The sequence below is a fragment of the Mandrillus leucophaeus genome, unplaced genomic scaffold (assembly GCF_000951045.1).
Source record: "Mandrillus leucophaeus isolate KB7577 unplaced genomic scaffold, Mleu.le_1.0 Scaffold1066, whole genome shotgun sequence".
Classification (NCBI taxonomy): Eukaryota; Metazoa; Chordata; class Mammalia; order Primates; family Cercopithecidae; genus Mandrillus; species Mandrillus leucophaeus.
The window spans coordinates 646,593-669,249 of NW_012098832.1; the positions used below are offsets into that span (position 1 = coordinate 646,593).

At 37.1% G+C, this 22,657-nt stretch overlaps 1 long non-coding RNA gene across 1 annotated transcript; it reads right to left on the bottom strand.

Annotated features, from left to right (window-relative positions):
- Window positions 1–1,916: 1,916 nt before the first annotated feature.
- On the bottom strand, window positions 1,917–15,866 carry LOC105543170. The gene is made up of 3 exons (XR_001006586.1): window positions 15,758–15,866; window positions 10,136–10,335; window positions 1,917–2,182 (listed from the first exon to the last, which is right to left on the bottom strand). It is a non-coding gene; the product is annotated as an uncharacterized LOC105543170 (long non-coding RNA).
- Between the last annotated feature and the right edge of the window lie 6,791 nt (window positions 15,867–22,657).

The window sequence follows — 22,657 nt, forward strand, 5'->3', positions numbered from 1 at the left end:
CTACTTTGCCTCTCAAACTCATCAAGCCTTTTCTTCCCTAAGAAAACAGTGGCTTTGCAGATACAGTATCTTTGAGGTATTGTCAGGAACTTAAACCTGCTATTCATATTCTTGACTAAGCTCAGTGAGAGAGATACCTCCAGTAGAGGCTAAGCAGCTTTTCTTCATGATCTGTGGACACTCGGCAGAAGTGCTGATGACAGTTGCAAGAACATGATGCACAGCAGTATTCTTTACAGCAGTTTAATCTGTGTCATCAAATCCCCAGAAACCATGATTAATAGCAGCACTTTAGTTTGTTCTCAAGTTGTATATTTGACAGTGGTGAACTTTGATCTACAGTCTCACTTTACAGAATCATTTTGACAAAAACATTTTCTGTAATCCTTTCATTTCATTAAGCCCCCCCAAAAATATCACGTAGGGGACATTTAATGCCATTGCTGTAAGCTGTGTGTTTAGTATACCATGTAAGTACTTTTAAAAACGTTTGAAACTCAATTTATTTATTATGGTTGCACGCCAAATTGTGCTATCCAAAAACATGGATCTCAGATCATGTAGACATAAATGAATGAACGAACGAACGAATGAATGAATGAATAAAATTATAACTTCTATAATCTTCTACTGGATTACTAAAGGATAGAGGGCTGAGTTGTGTCCAGACATTGAGTAGTCAGCATCACCCAAGGCAAGCTTACCACCCAGAAGTGGCCAGTGAAGGATTTCTCAAGGTCAAATTTAATGAGGAACATGGAATGGAAAATCAACCCTATGGGACATAATGAGTCCATGATTTAGTCTCACATAAAATTATTTTTCTTTCATGTAGTTAGCTGGGTTAAATTAGTATTTTTTTCATTATTTCCCCCTCTATTCTTCACCCTCTGCATTCCAGGTGTGGAGAACACTCTTTTTATTCTCTTTATAATTTTCTTTCTGGAACATTATTGCCCAATAGAAATAGAAGATGAGCCACATATGTCATTTAAAATTTTCTACTGGCCACATTAAACTTACTTCTGTAAGATTTTACTGTTTTTGTACTTAGTTTTTGAGCTCCAGTTTCTATTTTACACTAACAGTAAGTGAATTTTCACTTTTTACATTGCTTTTGGTTTAAAATTTAAACTTATGTTAATTAAGATTGAGTGAATTTACATTGCTTTTGGTTTAAAATTTAAACTTATGTTAATTAAGATTGAGTGAAATTAAAAAACTCTAGTTCTGCAGCTACATTAGCTATACTTCAAGTGCTCAGTAGCCATGTGTCTGGTGGCTACCATGCTGGACAGCATAGTTCTGAAGCATCAGTCAGAGAAATAGCTCTATGACTGGGGAATGTAATGCTATTCTGTTGAATACTTCAGCAAATGCAGTCTTACTTAGGAATTATTGGAAAAATGAGAAGTAGGAGCATTGGGATATCTGGTACCTGTGTGGAACTTGGAAGTGAAAGGGTATCTTTTCTTTAAAAAGTAAGGACTGAAAAGAGAAGTACATAGAGATGGAATGCAGGATCATTGGAAAGTGCTTTAAAAGTGGTAGCCACTACTATGAGCTTGTTAGCCTTAGATTAACAATATGAATGTAAGATCTTTGAAGTCACAGAATAGGACTGATATATAATAGGTGTTTAGTAAGTGCTACTATCCTTTACTTCTTTCCTTCTATCCATTGTAGCAGTCATATAGTACTTCATCAGTCAAAGGAAAAAACAAGTCTTTCTTTATAGATGGTTAACGGTTGTGACTTAGGAAATGTTCTCATATAAAGACAACCTTTAGGGGATTATTGGAGAAAAGAGAAATTTATTTCATACTCCATGGAAATGATTATTGGTTAATAATAAGCAGTAAATATACCAGGCATATTAGTGTTACATATATTTTGGAAAGAAAGTGCGGTTGAAGTTGGGTATCAGATTTATTTGCCACTATAATAGAAGTGTTTGGGGGCAGGTGGTGTGGAAGCAAGTGAAATTGCTCAGAATAATGTTCACAGGCCAGTGGAGTATCTCTGAGCATGACTGGTCCCCTGCCACTTTGTCCCTGGAGAGCAGAGCTTTCATCCCAGCCTGAGTCTTCTCAGGATGGCCTGTCTCTGGTTTCTCCCTCTGCCACATGGTTTTAGATGTAATCCAGGCTTTCCGAGAAGGCACTATGCCAAGGTTTCTAAGCTGGAAGACAAGATAGCAACTTTTGATGGAAATATGTCTGGCCTGCGTGATGCAGTGATTTAATTAATTATGTTCAAAGTACTAAACTACCATCAGCTGTAACAGTTACAGGAACTGAGGCTCCATGAAGAACATTGAGGTAATGGAAATCCAATAAAAAGTAACACTGAGTTGGCTTAGATAAGGGAAAAAGGGAGATATCAAAGAGGAGGCTGGACTTCTTGTCTGTGTAGTTGACTCATCATAAACTTCAAGAAAAATCTGCTAGGCCCCAACACCGTCTTTCATCCTGAAGTGAAAATGGTTGGATAAGCAAGATTATCACTGTGGCTTCTAGACACTATGATCTGTTTCTGCTGTTATTGAGTTTATAAAAGGAAAAAAAAAAATGCTTTTCCCAAAGTGATCATTTATAGGGCCTCCACATTGGGATGATTCTGTTAGCTCTTGAAGCACTTGAACCTAAAATGTCCTACCAGGATGAGTGTCACTTTTGGAGATTGCATTAAATGCAGTATCTTATGAAGATTATAATCATATTTAAGTTATTTTTAAATTCGTTTTGCTGTTGGCATATTTGGGTAGGCATTTGCAAATGCCATTGAGCATCTGTGACTAGAAATGAGAAAAGAGAAAGAACTGAGAGTTTTCTCATTCTCCTTATTGGTTTCGATCATTTCTTTTCCCATATCCCTTCCTACATCTGATCTGAGGTTTGAGTTGACTAAGGCCTCCACTAAGGGCTCTGACACATGTACCACTATGGGCTTTGGGGGAAGGGATGGGGGCAGGAGAGAGAGAGAGAGTTTTAAAGGATCAAATACTTAATAATGGTTTGTATGTGCCAAGTAAAATTTTTAAAATATCTTATATATTAACACATTTGCTCCTAAAAACAAGCCTCTGTAATATATGCTATTATTATCACCCCATCTTATAGACGTGGACACTGAGTAATAAAGACAGATTAAATAATGTGACCAAAGTCACTCAGCCAAAAAGTGTCAAAGTCAAGATTTGCACCCAAGGATTCTGACTCCAGGGACCATGCTTTTCATCACTCTGCTGTCCCACCTCCTGCGCTATGTTATGGAACTTCAGAGTTTCCAAAGCACCTTATAAATGTTTTGCAAAGCATCTCAGTAGTAGAAGTTCATGAAACTGGTGAGCTACAAGGCTGGGATTCAGTCCCAGGTGCTCTCTGTCCAGGATCCTCTCTACTATATGTCATACACACGGTAGTTTCACAATAATATTTGTTAAATATTTGAATATTCTAGAGAGGACAGGGAAAAGGTGTTTTTAAACACTGTGATACTATGATACTGAGAATCATACTGGGGTACTGGGAATGGATATTCTTCATTCTCAGTTGTAGAACATAATTTCCTCACCCCCTCACCACACACACACACACACACACGCACACACACAGATGTACACACACATACACATCCTATTTAGTTTCCAACTGGCATATTATCCAAACCCAACTAACTGATCTTGCACAAATGCATCCTTTGAGAATTTCTTGCTGAGAAAGAATAAGCGTAAATTTCAAGAATTAGTGCAAGGTATTTCTTATTTTATACCCTTTGCAGGGATTGCCTGTCCAGACCCTAGTGCAAACCTACAGAGCTAGCAGAGTAGACAGAGAATGACTGCCCAAGAGTGTGCCTCAGGGTCCCCAGCTGAGTGAGGCCCTTCACAGTGACCGAGGACAAAACATGTGAGGCAAAACACATGGGCTCTTGAACACGGCCTGTTTCTTTCCCCGCAGCTCTGTAAAATCAAAGTTGGAGGCACCACAGGAGCTCTTTTAAAATGTCCTGGCCAGCTTGCTGCAGCCCAGATGTTGTTCCAGTCATTTCGCTGCAAGTTCCAATAATCGCATGACTTGAGCTGCTCCTCTGCAGACCCGCTAGCCTCCATTGGCGCTGCTCCTGTAGATGTTACAGATGCCACAACTCATTTCTTTGAAGTCAGTGTGTTTTTTCAAAAAACACTGCTTTCAACAGATTTGGCCCAACTTCTCATTATATAAGCTGATCTTCTGGAACATCTGTCACTGTTGTGGCTTCGGCCTCCATCCTCTACTGAAGTATAATAAATTGACATTAATAAATAATGAGGCAGTGGTGAGTTTAACATACATATTATGAGGCATTGAGGCTAAAATGGCAGATTTTCATCTTTCAGAAAAAGCAAACAAGGGAAACACAGCTAGGTCCCAGATGACAACCTCCAACTATTGCTGGCTTAAAAACAATTCTATTGTACCTCACATAATTGACTTCTCTTAATAATACAAATTGACACAAGGTTAATGGGAATGGCTGGGGCTTCATAGCTGGAGACATATTAACACAGCATAATTTCCATTCTATACCCTCTTGGTTCCCATTTCTCTAAATGCCGTCTTCTGTCCAGAGATAGTATTTTCGTAGCAGAAATAACCATTTCAATTCAGTCTATGTTGATCTCTACCATAAAGAATAATGTTGTAGTGGTATTATGCACTTAAGTAACACCAGCCTATCTCATTGCATGGTGTGATCTCATTAGCCACAGTCTCATCGTTGCTGTGAATGTTTGATTGCTCATTATTCTTCTGTGGGGTCATACTGTGTACCTGCTATGTCAGTACCTTTAGGTACATGCTAGTGAATGCCCTTTGTGAAAACAGAAAAAGAGGCAGAATCTGGTTACTCTCTAGTGTGAAGTTCAATGCTTTTGAAGTTCAAATATATTTCCGTTTACACATGGCCAAAGATAACCTAAAATTAAGGCTAACACATGTAGTAAAAAAAAAATAGCAAATGGCTGTGATTCAATCCTTTGTTCTTTGGCACACACACACATGCATATACACACAAGTTTGCATACTCTTAACCTGTACTTATGTGCCCAGCCTCCGCCTGTCTTTTGTATCATAAAAGCTCTCTGAAGCCAAGGACAGCATCTGGCTGGTTTAGCCTGTGTAGCTCCAAGTTTGTGTCATGCAGTGGATGCTTAGTAAATATTTAATGACAAAGGAAACACTGCTGTAAGTAAGGATGACTATTATTACTATTCAGCAATGAATGAATGGAAGGAGGGAGATGAATTGCCTGGTGCCAACACAGCAAGTCAGTTGCAAAGTATACCTTGGAAGGCTGAGTTCTTGGACTGTGCCTGGGCTTTTTCAGATTTGGGCATAGAACACTTTGTTGCTGACTTAGAAGCTTGTTAAAATTAAAGCAAAGAACACAGACCTCTGGGAGCTTACATTTTAAAAGCAAAGATAGTGTGGAAGCCAAAAATAAGAGTATCAAAAAGTGAGAAGACCAGCTGAAATCAGCAGACAGTGGTAACATAGTGGAAGAAGGATAGCAAGTTTCTCTATTGGTGCAAAGCCCGGAAGTGACTCCTCCTTGGTTCCTTTAAGGAATACTTCCACCATAGTTCAATGTGGTTATGATAAAACTTCATTTTATTTTCCAGCCAACAGTTCAGCATTATGTACCAGTCACAGTTCTTAGACATAAAGAATGTGACTCACTACAGGCTTACAGGCTAGATCACAAAGATAATTACTCCTGCCCATCCTCACTTCTAGACTTCACCTATCTTAAAGTAACTGACATACTTGCATGTCTATACAGTGCAAGTATACACATCATACTTTCATACTTTCATTTATTTTCAATTTTAGTGCAAATTCTCATGTAGAGAAATTTTTTTTTTTTTGGAGACAGAGTCTCACACTATCACCTAGGCTGGAGTGTGGTGACACAATATCGGGTCACTGCAACCTCCACCTTCCAGGTTCAAGCAATTCTCCTGCCTCAGCCTCCCTAGTAGCTGGGATTACATGAACCCCCCATCATGCCCTGGTAAATTTTGTATTATTATTATTTTTTTTTAGTAGAGATGGGGCTTCACCATATTGGCCAGGCTGGTCTCGAACTCCTGACCTCAGGTGATCTGATCTCCTCGGCCTCCCAAAATGTTGAGATTACAGGCCTGAGCCACCACATCTGGCCAAGAGACTGATTTATTTTAATCATGATCCATTCCCTTCTGGCTATAAGGTTGTGTAAATATTTATGTAATTTTTGCTCGATTCAGCACAAAAATATCAGCCACCTTAATGTGCCTGTGCTCAAGCTGGTTGCTAAAATATTGGATAATTTTCATATTTATTATTATCCCAGGACTAAGATCTTTTAATTCAAAAGAATAGTTGAGTTGTCAGTGTTATAATAACTGATGTTTTGTGCCACATTCTGTTTGTTAGCAACTCATGACTTGGTCTCAGAACTCAGAAATGAGAGCAAAGGAATTATAAAAATATTTATATATGGATGTAATAATTTGGGATATTTTATATCCCATCTGCCTAGAGTTGATTTGTTATAACAAAAACCTGTCTAAATTCATAGGCTACTATGTAGAGCTTAGCCCTGCACAGCATATGTATTTGTATAATTTCTGTTACCAAAATATCTTGTAACCTCCTTCCACTACTGGCTTTGGGCTTTTGGATACACATTGCAGATTGTTTACCCAATAACCATTCTTCCTTTGTTCCTTACTATCAGAACCTCAGTTTTCTCTGGGGAATTATTTGTTCCCAGACTTCCTTGCAGCTATTTGTAACTATATGAACACTTCAGGCCAATAAGATATAAATTGGTGTGTTTTAGGGATTTGTTGAAAAATGTTTGCTTTCCTACTACAGAGTCTACATTTTACTTCTTAGTCCTCTCTTGTTTTATTCTTCTCATTTAAATTATAGATATAATTCTAGAAGTGGGAGAGCTATTTTTGTGAGCATTCAAATCAAGGCATAGTAAATATAAGTTTAAAATTGAAGCTTTGAGTCAGAAGGCAGAAGGCCTTGTATATGAGGCTATGAACTCAGAACTTTTCCAGTGGACCAGGCAGAGCCACTGACAGGTTTTGAGCATAAAACTGGCAAGAGTAGAGTGAAGTGCAGGGTCAGTAATAGATAAAGAAGATTCTTTACAGAACTGGAGATAGGAGGCATGGACATGAGGAGGCTGGGCTTTAATTAAAAGACTCTAAAATAGGATCCTCAATCATATTACGATGTACTTCTGAGTCAGTAACTTAGTAACCAAAATTTGGTCAGGGTCACCATGATGTAAAATGAAATGATAAAAAATGTGCAATGTGTATTTTAGGTAGATAAACAATTTAGCTGAATAGCCAGTATATATGAATGTCCTATTCTTCTTTTCCACTTTCCCTGTTCCTGACCATTCCCCTCCCTCCTTCTTCCTCCCTCCCTTCTTTCTCTCTCTTTTTCCACCATCCCTATTTGTGGCTTTATTCTAATCCAGGAATGATAGACTTTGGGGGAAATTTAGAGATTTCATTGAGTGCGTGCGTGCGTGTGTATGTATGTTTAGCCATCTAGCTAGGGTAAAATCAATGGAAAGGGTACATTGAAGATCAACTCACCAATCCATGGGTAATAGTGATTTATGTTAAATAATTCATCAGCTTCAACTTGCAATTCCTAAATCCCTCTTTGTTAGATGTGTGGTATTAGGAGACTCATTGTTATAGAGAATTGTAACATCGTGACCCCACAGTGGCAAAGGTGTGGCAAGCTAACTGGTTCTGTTTGGTCCAGAGTAAGTTTTTAAATTAAAATAGCCTAGATGCACATAAATTAACCTGAACAGTGCTTCCTGCTCTCATCATTTTTTCTCCAGATTAAGGAATATCACTGTTGTTTATTTGTTTATTTGTTTGCTTTGTGCCTGCTGCATATTTGAAAGGCATTCAGCTCCTTCATGGTGTTTAGTTTATTGCTATTTGGGAGGTAGGCTTGGAAAGTGAGAATGTTGCTGTTGCCCTTTCTGTAGATAGTCAGAAACAAACCAAGAAAATCTATAGGCTCCTAACAGATGGGTTTTAAAAAGTAGGTCATATTTTGAGCCCACCAACTTTGATGACATCCCTATAACAGAAACTGGATTCCTAAGTGTCAGGACAATATAAATGAGGTTCTAAAATGGCCTCTGGATCTGTTATAGCTTCCAAGTACAGCTGAGAAAAAAATTGTAGAGCGAAGTCTCTAAGGATTTGGGAAAGTAAAAACCACTCCGGGAAGCCCTGAATTCATTGCTCTGTCTCGCTTTTTTCCCTGATAGAAGATATTGGGATTGATTCAGTCTTGGGAATTAAGGAATTCAGATGATGTGGAGATTTGGGGGAAAAAAGGGTGTGTGTGAGTGTGTGTGTGTGTGTGTGTCTGTGTGTGGCAAGGGAAGAACCATTTTTCTCCTTTTCAATAAGAAAATTAAAGCATATGGAGGCTGAAGTCCAACTATGCTGCTGCTTCACTTTAAGATAATCTGTTTCTGGCACCGAAAGGCTAGAAGGGCAAGGTGTGAAATGTGTGAGGAAGAAAGAGACCCCATCTTCCACCTGGTCTAGGATGTGTATACCAGGGGCACTTTAGGTAATAGAATTATGTACAGATCAAGTTAAAGAGCATGAAGCTCAGGGGAAGAGGGTTATAGGTTTATGAGAACTCACAGGACTGAGATAAAGTGCCCTTGTGTATTTTCCACTCTGGAGAGGGGAAATAAAATACCTTCTTAGATCCAAATATCTGTGGTTTCTCAGGCTTCATGCCTCATTGCTGAGTGAGAACAATTGGAAACCAGAAGGTACATTTATACATCAACACGATTTTGCCTCCAATGGAATGAAGGATGAAACGGCCTTCCCAGATTACGCCTTGCTGATTGCTTGGCGTCCCAAATGCTAGTCCATCAGAAATGTTTCCCAAGCTTAACTCCCCCAAATACTGTTGAACTAGAGATACTTTTTCATTACTTTTTGTCTTGTCTAAAGACTGCTTGCTCTTCCTTTCTCCCTCATGATCTATGTTTGAGATCCAAAAATATTTCTTATTTTATGGCTTCTTCATTTTGATTATAAATTTTGGCCAAGACAGAAATTCTGCAGCACAGGCTATTACTAGGCATTTTTCACACTTGTTGCCTATGTGCTGATTTTTGTACTATTATTTTCCAAAATTGATTATTCAATAGAGTAAGTCCCCAACTTATGAAGGTGAATGAATATGTGTTGTCAACCATAGCCTTCCCTTTCCAATCAACCTCATGGATATCAAGTATTTTATACTAGTTGAGGAAAGAAGGGGACAAGACAATATAATGATAGAAATTACAGTGATTGTATTTAGTTAAATGCAAATTTAGTACATGTATGTATACATACATATATACACACACATATATATTTACATACACACCATACCTCAATGGTATTTGAATACACTGAAAATCTTCCTATCTCTATCCTGAATCTTTTCTCTTTCCTTTCACACAAAACTATTGTGAGGCAGATCTTTATCCAGAATGTGGAAGCTGTTGTCCAATTGAATGGAAATAGAACAATTCATCCTGAAAATCTTGAAGCATATCTGCAATTATGTCAACTGCTATTGCACTATGAACAACAAAATTACTACTTATGCCAAAAAAAAAAAAAAAAAGTTAACAAGAGGAGGTTAGCAACAAACGGACAAGCCCAACATATAAACAGCTGCTGGGCAGACTCAAACCATAGCACATGTCTCATGACTTTATGAAGAGAAATAATCTAAACTGAGGATGTGAGGGTTGGATGCTCCAACTCATTTCCCATTGGGGTAAACAAGGTGCTATTCACCATGCAATCAGACAGGACTTATTCTAAAATACCTCTGTGGGAAGAATTGACAATACATAAGATATGTGATTTCACCCTGACTTTTAACAGGAGATATTGACTTTGTCTTTAACTTCCTATGGATTCTCCAAGCTTTTCTATTCTAGGAGTAAAGAAGTCCCTAGAAGAGAAGGAAAATTGAGGAAAGTTGATAGTCCACAGAACTTTGATTCTCCTGAGCTTTGACTTTCTTACCTATCTGAAATATCATGCGTTTCAGCTGACATTCTGAAATAGTTCTTTTGGTTCTATAGGCACATAAAAAATCATTTGGTTATTTTATGGCCTCCTTATTAGAAGAACTTTGTGCCAAATTTGCAAGTCCAGGACCTTATACATTTCAGCTGTGAAACCTTGGGCAGTTTCATAACTTCTCTAAGCCTCAGTTTCCTTATCTGTAAAAAGAGGATAATAATAGTACCTACTTCATAGAGATTTTGTAAGGTTAAATCATCTCGTAAATGTAAATCACTTATAATGGTGCCTGGCACATAATCAGCACTTACATAGCTTACATAGCACAGAATCACCACTTGAAGTATACACACTGACCAGTGGGATTTCTATTAAAAAGTTTGGGTGGCATTAGACATAAAAATTGACAATGAAGTTCTCTAGGCTATTTGGCAGAGTTAGGGGGCAAAGTTGCCATTATATCAAGTATACAGTAAATAGTATGGAAACTATTGTATTTAAAATCATTGTGTCTTCATTATAAAAGGGTTATTCATTTGCACTCAATTTTTATTTGGGCCTTTAAAATATGGAGTGCACTTAAAATACTGTCTAGGATTGTTTATATCCTAAAGATAATTATTAAACAAGGAAAGTGAAGATAAGACACATTGTTAGCAATCTTTCTTGCATGTCCCATGGTCATATTTTCTTGGGGTCCAGCAGGAATATTATAGAATAAAAATGCACAGAACAATCTGACAGGTAGCTCCCTTAGCACCCCTCATCCTTTCTTGCTGACTCTATTTGGGAATCCCCAGGAAAGAAGACATGCCCATGAGATCTCAGCAGATCTGTCTCACTACTTTACCTGCTAGTCTGCTTCCTACTATATACCATCAAAATGGAAAACTAATGAATTCAAAAACCTTTGGCTACTGCATCCCACATGGATTTGAATCTGCACATTCTGTTATTTTTGCTAACATTAGCACACGATCTAAGGTTGCTCTAGTCTTGATTTCAAAATTTATTGGACCAACTTACTTATTTTTCTAATAGGATCAATGATAATGAAATTTAGTCTCTTTTGCTCAATGATTTGGGCATTTCAATCTAGAAAGGATTACAAACCTTTTAAAGAAATACACTAAACGTCGTCATTGGCCATGCTTGCTAAGATGTTAACATCAAATATAGGATCTTTGTAGAATCAGCAATCTAAATCTATCACTTTTGGATGTGACAGCCAATATTTGTAGGGCCCTATTTGTTATGTTCAACTTTTAATTGCTTTTAATAGAACATGTAAGTTGTTTCATGAAGTAGATCAACAGAATCAGCATGAATAAAGACTGATATTCAATTCAGTAAATATTTATTGAAGTAAATTGTGGGAAAATTACAGCCTCTGCTCTCTCTTCCCTCAAAAAAAGCATCTGTTTAAGAACACTGAGTGATAAAAGAATTAAGGAAGATCTGGCAAAACAAGTGATATCTGATAAATCTTCAGTTTCGGAATTCATTTTGATCTCTTTTAGGAGTTTAACAAGTCATCCTTAGATTCATCTCACCAAGTCCCAGTGTGTGGACAATTCTACATATTTATGTAATAAATAATTAGGTGGAAAGTGATTCCAGAGAGGGCAAACAGAATGAAGTAGAAACCAACATTTTTTTCCTTGAGTGTTCTCTTTTATAAAAACTGTGAGCTATGCAATCATGGTTCTAGATTTCATGATCATGATTTTTGCAACAGACCAAAGAGCTTTTTACACAAACAATTATCCAGTATTAACAGATGCACCCAATTTTAAAAAAACATAAACAGTTATGTACAAAACATATGCCTACTTGCTTACAAAGGCAGAAGCTAGCATACTTTACTTAGACTGAAAGGTATCAATATTATTCTGATTTCTCTTCATCCATTACTTTAATCATATTAAGTGAATAATAAATATGAGGCAATCTACTGTCTGCTAGGGATAAAGGTAAGTGGTTACTACCTCCAAGAAATCGACAGTTTAGTAGTCTAGGATACAAGTACAGAAATAAAAGTTTGGCGGGGCTATATGAAAACACATGTAGGATCTTGTGATCTCACAAAGGAATAAGTGATAATTGGTTTAAAAACAATTTTGTTGAAAATAAAACAAACTAGTTTGATTCTTGTCATCATTTACCATTTCACAATGCATATATATATATGTATAACAACATCAAGTTATGCAACTTAAATATATACAATTTCTATTTGTCAATTATATCTCAATAAACCTGAAAAAAGTCTTGTTAACATAAAAAAAATTGAGTGGATATTCAGTGAAATAACAAATTGATCAGAAATAAACATTCTCGATTATTGCTTTTTAATATAATGTTGGTAGTTTTGTTGCACATGAGAGGAGTATCAAAAATTTGTTATTAGTATTTAGGCATTTTTTTACTATTTCCAAGAATTAGAAATAATTAAATAAAAAGAAGAAGTTACTTAGGAGCAAGGAGGGAGTCAGTCTTAAATCCAACTGGGGTAAGTAGGGGCATAAGTAGGACATGGTTATCAGAGGCCTCCTAGAAATGATGTTTAAGTTAAATTTTAAAGGACAGCTGAGTGCTTTCCAGGTAGAGGAGTGGGGATGGAGAATATTTTAGGCAGAGGGAGTTGCTCTTTGTCCAATTCAATGCATTTTTCCTTGTGTTGTACTTTGTTTGCCTGCCCTGAAGCACGTGGCCTGACCACCCCTATGTTTGGTTCAGGGCAGCCAATAGCCTCAAGTGGGGTTGGGCTGAGCATGGGTGGCTGCGATCAAGGCTGCAGAGGTGAGAGAATGGGGCCAGAACAATAGGAGAGCTGGAGTAGCTGGATGTCAGAGCAGTAGGGGGTGTACCAGATCCTGCAGGTAGGCTGGAGGGATGAATTCTGATAACTTTGAGGCTGTGTTACTACAGCGACATTGTTATGGAGATACTAAGCACTGGAAATATTAGTGAGAGGAAGTTGAACCGGGTCTTTGGTTAAACTCTTCTGGAAGACTGAAGTAGATCTGGGTTATAAGTGCCCACTGATCACCAGCAGGGACAGAAGAAAACTTTCGCTGGAGGAATGCTTCCCCAAGTTAAGGCTGTAGGACTTTCACAGAAAAATATCAAAACATGAGTTCATATACAGAAATTACTAAATACACTAGAAAGTAGGCCATGTGAACGACAGTCAATGGAAAGAATAAACAATAGATTTGAACCTCTATGAACTGCTAAGTTTGAAACATTTAACAAAATAAAGGATGCAACTGAAAGATGAACAAACAGCAAAAGACAAGCAAATATGGTAATTTTAAAAAGCTGGACTTCTAGAAATAAACAATTGTAAGTGTTGTAATTCAAAAAAACTTAATGGATGGGTAAAAATAACAGATTAAACAAAATTAAGGAAAGTAAATGAGCTGAAAAAATAATCTGAAAAATCTATCTAGAATGTTGCAGAGATGATGAAATGAAATGTGGTATCAACGTTGAAAGATATAGAAGGTAAAAATAGAAGGTCTTACATATGTTCAATAAGAATTTGAAAAAAAAGATTTGAGAGAATGGAGGAGAGGCAATATATAACAAAGTAGCAAGTATTAATTTTCCAAAACTAATAAAAATTATGACAACACACTTTCAAAGAGAACAACACAGCTCCAGCAGGATAAAGAAAAAGAAATCCATCTTAAAAACATCATAATACATTTTCAGAATATTAAGACAAGGAGAAAATACAGAAAGTAACCCGAGGGAAAGGGTAGATCACCTGCCCAGGAACAACAATTATAATGACAGCAGTGTTCTCCACAGTGAACAATGGAAGCCAGAAGACTGTGGAATAATGTTTTTAAAATGCTGATAGATAACTGTCAACCTGTACTCCTCTTCTCCTCCTCCCACAAAAAACAAAACACAAAAACATCTTTGAAGAATGAGGGCAAAATACAGTCTTTTACAGATGCAAGAGAACTTACAAAAATTCAAGGGAATTTACTACCAAAGAATCCACTCTACAGGAACTCATGAAGACTACATTTTAAGAAAAAAGAGACTGATCTCAGAAGGATGGTCTAGACACAAAAATAGTGAGAATGTAAATGATAAACAGAAACGTAAATATTGTGTAAAGTAAAATGACACCATATATTTTATGGTGCTATAAAATACACAGAGCTAAAATATTGGACAAGTTTATAATTTCAGTGGAGGAAAACCAGTTACTTTAAAGGTCTGTATCATTCACAAGGGGTTCAAGACATTTTTAATTTTTAGACTTTGTTAAGTTAAATATGCATAATACAATTTCAAACAGAACGATTAAAAATAGAAATAGAGCCAGTAGTGAGCCGGTAAATGTATAACAATTGGCTCTCTGAAGACAAAGCCCTAATTCGTGGCATTTGCCAATTTCCATGGTGTAAATACTCCCACTGTGAATGATTTCAAGCTACCAACATGAAGTCACTGAGCTTCATATTGAGCAAAGGAACAGAAGTGAAAGGAAAGGACTCAGAAAGGATACCTAGAAGGACATGCCAGTGAGATCAAAGGAAAACCAAGAGAGTACTGTTTTCTGAAAGCTAAGTTAATAAAGTGTTTCAAGAAGGGAGGGAGTGATCATATTAACAGAGAATATTAGTACTCACTAAATACCCATGTTTATTTCATTGATATGAACCTCCTTATGTTAGGTTGGTGCTATGTGACTAGATTCTGGCTAATGGGGTGGATATCATAGTCCTTCCTGACCTTAATTAATTAGAAAGAACCAAGGTCCAATCTAATGAAATAGAAGATTCCTCCCAGGTTAGCAAAGTCACATAAGACTCCAACAGATATCTTATTATGTCTACTGTGTCCTGGGCACAGTGCTATGCCCAAGGAATAAAACAGTGAGTAAACAGGAATTTTGAAATGATTATGTAGCAGTTATACTCTTGTTTCAAGTGTTTTCAAGTCACAAGACCATGTAACTCAGTTCTATAAACAACTACTTTCACACTGGCATATTCCCAAAGGAGCATTCTTTATGGATACTAGAGTACAGCAATACATGTATGTCCCCTCACTTATTCCTTCTGTACATCAAGCAAACATAGCCCTAGGCACTGAAGTATAGCCCCAAACTTCTCTAGAAACTAATTTCTTCGGGGTTGAAGGCCATTGATCTCTACTGCATTTTTGTTTTGCTGTAGTCAGTCACATTGTACTTCAGTGCTGGCAATGTGGCTAGGTCCTGTATTAGGTGAGATAAAAACACAAACACACTTGCACATTAATACATGAACATAAACATACACAAAATTTCAATGGCCTCAAGTCACATAAAAATAGTTTTATATTCATTAGTGTAGTGTATGAGTTATGCAATGGACCCACCCAGAGTGTAGGCTGATCAGAATGGTGTCTGTATAGTTTACCAAATTCCACATGACAAGAGCTAGAGGAAATCTGAGAGATCATTTAATCCAGTGTTTATCAAACATTTTTCTAGACACAATACATAGAACTATATTTTAAGACACACACATGCACACACAAAAACAGAAAGACACACATACACACACACACACACACCCCTAATTGAAAGAAAAGTCTCAGGAAAGAATATACCATGCAGAAGAGGACTCCAGTCTGCTGGCTGAGTCAGAGCCCGGCTGGGACAGGCAGGGGATATGATGTAAGGAAGAACCAGCACCCCTTTCTCATCAGGCACCCCTACACCCACACTAGGTCTCTCCTGATGAACTGAGGTGGACAATAACCTCACAGTGCACTTAAAGGGCAGGACAACTGCCAACATCCTATACAATGGACTATGGAGCTGTGCCTGGGTGGCACTGTCTATAGCTTGTGCCACTTTGGCTGGGTTTTCTTCTAGAAGAAGTGAGATCAAGAAGCTTGGTGGACCTGGGGAAGTTGTAAAAACATCAATGAATGCTGGCTTCTGTGAACACCAATTAAAAAAAAAAAAAATGAAACAGTGTGGTATTTTCTATCCTGTCCTGTCCTAACCTATCTTGTCCTATGTTTCGTCACATCCCATCCCATCCCATCCCATCCCAACCTATTCCCTACCTTATCCCTTATCTTATCCTCTTTCCTTTCCAAACATTGCCTGTTGCAACTGACTAAACTGACTTTATGTCCTACGAATGGCCCCAACTCACAGTGTGAAAATACTATTTTAGACCAACGCCCTAATGTAATGGAAGAGAAAAATGAAGCTTAGCGACAACAAAGAGCTTTTCAAGGTCACAGTTATTGCAGAGCTAGGACGAGAGCCCAGGTCCCCTGGTCCAGAGGGTTTTGTTCTTATTGGAGGGCTATCTGCACCTCTCTTTGAATCTCTTAGAATAGGGAGATAAGGAGAAGGAGGAAACAAAAATTGATGGCTATGCCCTGCCTTCTCCTTTCTGCTTATCCCTGGTCAAGGTTGCCAGAGAATTCAGGGCCTTCAGAGCCAGTTGAGATGTGCTGAATGCTAAGTGATTCCTCATCTGATTCCTTGCTCCAGGAATACAGGGACTTGAAGACAGACTACATTTTTCCTAAGCGAGACAATTTGGTCTCAAGGGAAACCAAACTGTAGCACAGAATGTGAGGTGAGTTTGCCCTTGCCCTTTCATTTATCTTCCTTTAATCAAACAGACTAAACGTTTTCATTGGAAAAGAGAAGATTGTTATCCTTGGCTTTCTTGTGCCTCCAGCAGTATTTTTCTTAGGAATGTGTTAATAGCTATAAAAATTTTAACACGTCTTCAAGTGCCTCTCATGTTAGGAGATTCTTCTTAGTTGTGGGAAAAGTTGTTGTCAGATTGCCTGGTATTTAAGTGAAATCAAAATGTTTCTGACAGGCTGATTATGCTCTTTCTTCAAATGCCCTGTCTTTTCAGAGTATGCAGCCAGAAGCTTCAGAGGGAGAGACATTTTTCTTGCCAACCCCAATTCCTTCAGTCCTCAATCACTCCCCAGAAAGTTGGGCTCAAAAGACTGTTAACTTCAGGAAAAGTTAGGAAAAGATTTGGGTGTTTTCATTTCAAGATAGTGTGGTGTTTGGCCCTTTTGTAAAGAGGTTCTTTGCTCTGGTCACCAAACTTCTTTACCTGTATGTTTTGTTTGAAGAAATGAGAACATTTAAGTAACAAATACGTAGTGTGTTATGTAGAAGGCAGTTCCAGAAGTTGAGAGCCAAGTGTGCAAGTATAGGAGGAAGATTCCTAAAAATTGCTATTACAGTTTTTGTTACCCCAAAATTTATTAATTATTTAATGCCAATAAAAGATAGAGGAAAGGAGGAACATGAATTCATCTAAGATTACATACTCCTGAGTGTTATATTGAAAGAGAAAACTGGCTCTGAAAGTGGGATACCCTTGCTTTGAGAGAAAAATTAAGCAAAGCCCTTCTTCCCCTATCTGCCTTGCTGAGTTTTCTCTATAATGTTTCCTGTTTGAGTGTCCACATGCTTCGTAACACCTCCCCTTTGTTTCTTGTTCTAGAGAGAGAGTAACAATAGGATGGAATGCATAAAATCCTTCCCCAGAGCAAGCTTCTCCCACTTATTGAAAGGCTTTATTTTTATATAGCCTCTGGAAGCCAGACAAAGTATCACTTAGAAAGCGAGGCTCACAGGGCAGCTCTGGAGAGATCTGAGGGCTGTGTTCATAAGCTCAGAAAGAACAAAGTTTATGCTTTAGGCCGCTAGACCGTAAGCTCTTTGAGTTCAATTTTTTTTATCTTCATTGTATTTCAAGAACTGTGCAAGTATCTGGTACCTGGAATATGCTCAATGAATGTTTGAATAAAGATTAAAAACCCTGAATGGATTGATACGGATCTGAATCTTTCTTATATCTCCAGCTCTGTTCTAATGGATGGCTTTTCCTGGAGCTGTATAAATAGACAGCTTGGAAAGTGGATTTCATTTTCTAAGCCAGGAAGCGGCTGACACATAGAGATGGACATCAGTGCTTTCTATTTCAAGAATAAAGGTAAGTCGAAAGAAAGAAAAGCACCTCTAAATCAAGTGTTTATATTCTAATCAAGAGGTGAAGTTCGGTGCATGGGATCTTGGTTCATATGGTATCCCTAAGTGATACAGAAACAAACAAAAGTTAATGTGTATTTTAAAAAGACTTTCATGCATCCACTAGTTTCCTTACAACCTGCCTCCAGAGCCTATTACAGTAACTTCTGTGGCCTTAGGCAGGCCAGGAAATAGTTTTAATTTGCTGAGGCCCTAAATTATAGACTATGTATTTGCAACTGTTTTGAACTAGTCAGCAAAGTAATAGTTTTCAACAGGTTTTAAAGGAGGCATTTCAGTTCACAAGTTAGTGTTTTAGGTTATGTTGTTGCAAAATAAAATGAAATTTAGGTTTTTCTTCTCCTGAGGAGTGGTGTAATTGAGCAGCATCCAAGAAAAGTGAATAGTGCTCATTCTGTATTAAATTGCTCATCAGAACACATAATTTTTTCTTTTACTTTTTACATTTTTTTTGGGCAACTATCGGTTGTAGCAGGTACTCAAACTGGCCCAATAAATTATCAGGGCTTTATCACAGTCAGGAGTAAACAAGTGTTCTCCATGAGATATATATTAGGGTAAATTATTCTCTCAAGAGCTGGAATCCTGTTATAAATACATATGGTGCTGACATGTATTAGTACATATGGTGCTGATAATCATCAAGGTGCTAATAAATGTACAACCAGAACAAACATTAATTAGATTGTAATACTTTAAATTCAATAATTAAATGTTATGTGCTAGATATTTCAGTTTCATCTGAGCCCTTTGTCACATCAGTGTACAGTATACTCCTAAGTATTTTAAAACTTTGCTGTCACTGAAATTCATCTTTATGTTCCATCATCTCATGTTTTTTAGTGCCTAATAAGTGTTTATTGAATAAATGAATGGAGATCTGTGTTTTCTTCAGCTATGTATTGGAGATTGCTCCTCTTAAAACTATTCCTGCAATTCCAGGCATTTCCACCAGGGGAACAAAAGAGCTGCTGTAGTTTGGCTAACGCTGGAGGAGCATAACTAAGAAGGGAAGTAATGGTAACATGTTATTATTTTTTGGAAGAATCTAGCTACTCATTAATATATTCCTACAAATTAGATATGTTGGTAGGTAAGGGGTGAAATAAACACAAAAAGATCTGTATTAAGATTTTAAAAAATGTTTGAACGTAATATGTTAACTCTTACTCAAGTAGTACAATAACCACTAACTTTTATTCTGCTTTCTTCATTTTCCTCTCAAGATACTTAACAAAACAAGCCCTAGCTCTAATTTCTCTACAAACAGATTATTCTTAGATTATTCACAGGTCGCTTTTAGCTTTAAAATTAAAACCCCTCCAGCAATTTTCCCCTGTTGTGTTACAAGATCTGTTGCTTCCCAATTACTTATTTAAGGATGTTTCCTATGGATGCTGATTTCCCCACTCAGCCTCTGCTTTCAGACTTTCTACTCATCTCTATTCATCCCCTCCAAAAGGAAGTACAATGTGTTTGTTTTTAATAATGTTCTAGACTTTCAAGATAATATTAAAAGTGATAGCCTTTGTTAAGCTTGGGAACTATGTCTTCTTAATATAATTTAAAGGGAAAAAATCTCTGACTAAACATTATTTTTTCAATGCATAATTCCTAAAGTGATATAATGAAAGAGCTTTAATAGATCCTCTAGCACTATCTACTTGCTGTTTTGTTGTAGATTATCCAAATCAGTTTTGGACTGAATAAATAAGATGGTTTTACTTTCTAGTTTCTATATCAGGCGTTAGTCATAATATTATTTTGTTCTATAATAAGCCAAGTATAAAAAACTTTTCCCATGGGTCCCAGCTTCAGTTAGTCACAATATCACTGAACCTTAGTTTAAAATGTTTGTTTAAAGTGCCTACAATGTCTCAGGTGCTACATTAACATTAAAGTCTGGGAATACAGTGATAAACAGGAAGACAAAGTTCTGACTCTCACGGAACTTGAATCTAGTGGAAATTAAGTAACAGAAAAATGGGAATAATACCAACCTCACAGTTAAGTTTTAAGGATTAAAGTGAGATAATTTATATGAAATTGCTTTGCAAGCTCTGTAACATTAAATATTAGATATTATATTAACTTGCATGACTTTTAGAAAAATCTAATGGTGAAAAGAAATGTGAGTATATGTGTTATATACTTATTTAAAAGATGAAACTGATCCTTAGAGAGGTGTTATGATCTGCCGCAGGCTACACTACTTGAAGTGGTACCACTGGGTTTGAGCCTAGGTTCTTCAACACCTGCATTCAGGCTTTCTCACATTCTCTGAACATTTAGGACTCTGTAACCTATTCTATCAATCTTTACTGGTTAACTAAACATGCATACATTTCATTCTTACTTATGTACATGTGCTGCACATACTTTGTTGTTTTGGCAAAGCAGTCTGCTTCCAGAGGCTGCATCTTCTAGAAGCAGACTGGGTACTGTCCATGCTCATGGGCTCTTTGTTTTATAATTTGTCAAGTGGATATGATAGATTTATAGTCCAAATTGGGTTCATGTAGTAAAAATCAATTGCTGTTCTCTATGTTTCAAAATATTCAGAGCATAGTTGGAATGCCTACTGTATACAAAACTCTGGGTTACGTGATTTTGGTGGGGGGGGGATTACAAAACAAATAATATTGTTTTCTTTTCTTATTGTATTTACTAGGACTTCTTTTGTTTCTGTGTTTTACAATAAATAACAGATATCCTTATATTCTTCTTGACTTTAATGACAATATTTCTAAAATATTCCTATTACCCATGTTGTTTGATATACTGCTTTGGATAGATTGTCTTTGTCATGTTAAGGACATTCCCATTTAATCCTATTTATTTTTTTCCTTTTTTTTTGAGACGGAGTCTTGCTCTGTTGCCCAGGCAGGAGTGCAGTGGTGCAATCTCGGCTCACTGCAAACTCCACCTCCCGGGTTCATGCCATTCTCCTGCCTCAGCCTCCTGAGTAGCTAGGACTACAGGCGCCCGCCCTGACACCCGGGTAAATTTTTGGATTTTTAGTAGAGACAGAGTTTCACCGCGTTAGCCAGGATGGTCTCAATCTCCTGCCCTCGTGATCCCCCTGTCTTGGCCTCCCAAAGTGCTAGGATTACAGGCGTGAGCCACTGTGCCTAGCCCATTTATTCCTATTTTTAAAAGTTTTTTTAAACTATAAATATATAGTGAAACTTATTGAATATTTTATCTATTAAATTAAAATAATTTATGATTTTCTCTTTTATTCCAATAATGTACCAAATATCTTGATTGATTTTCTCATGTTAAACTTTGAGTTATTGGAATTCTTTCTAATATCCTGGGGGGTTAGTTACATAAATTTTTTTTTAGATTTGTGTTAGAGTTCTCTAGAGGGACAGGACTAATTGGATAGAAGAAAATACTAAGAGGAGTTTATTAAGGAATGTTAACTCACATGATCACAAGGTGAAGTCCCACAATAGGCCATCTGCAAGCTGAGAAGGAAGCCAGTCTTAGTCTCAAAACTTCAAAGTAGGAAAGCTGGCAGTGCAGCCATCAGTCTGTGGCCAAGGGCCCCTGAGCCCCTGGGAAACCACTGGTATAGGTCCAAGAGTCTAAAAGTTTAAGAACTTGGAGTCTAGTGTTCAAGAGCAGGAAGCATCCAGCATGGGAGAAAGATGGAGTTCAGAAGGCTTAGCCAGTCTAGTCCTTCCACATTCTTCTGCCTGCTTTTATCCTAACCACGCAGGCAACTGATTAAGTGGTGCCCACACAGGTTGAGAGTGGGTCTGTTTCTCCTAGTCCATTGATTCAAATGTTAATCTCCTTTGGGAACACCCTCACAGACACACCCAGGAACAATACTTTGCTTCCTTCAATCCAGTCAATTTGGCAATATTAAACATCACAGAATTCTTATACCTAAATTCACAAGTTAAATTGACCTATATTTTCGTCTCTGAATTTGCCTTTATTTTGTTTTGGAATAAAAATTTCATCTTAAAATAAATGTCATACTACTTTCACTAAATTAGGCAGAGTTCCTTGTTCTCCCTTACATTTTACAATAATTTCTATAAAATAAGGATTTTGTATTTCTTAAAAGTGTGGTAGAACTCATCTTTTAAATTAAATGGACCTCTATTAGTGGTGGGGAGACAAAATTTTATTATTATTTTAACTTTCATAGACATTATTGGTCTATTCAAGTTTAAAATTTCTTCTTGTGCCAGTTGTGGTACTGTTTTTTCAGAAATGTATCACATTTTCCCTGGACTTTCCTATTTATTGCCATGCAGTTGTTTACAACATTCTTTTATGATTTTAAAGTCCCTATAGTTTACTTCCCTATTTTATTATACATTTGTTTATTCACACCTTTTGGTCTCTTTGAGGTATTAGTCAGTCTTATCCAAAGTTTACCCTATATCCTATTTAGGAACCAGATTTAGTTTATTGTTGTTGCTTATTTCATTAATTATTAT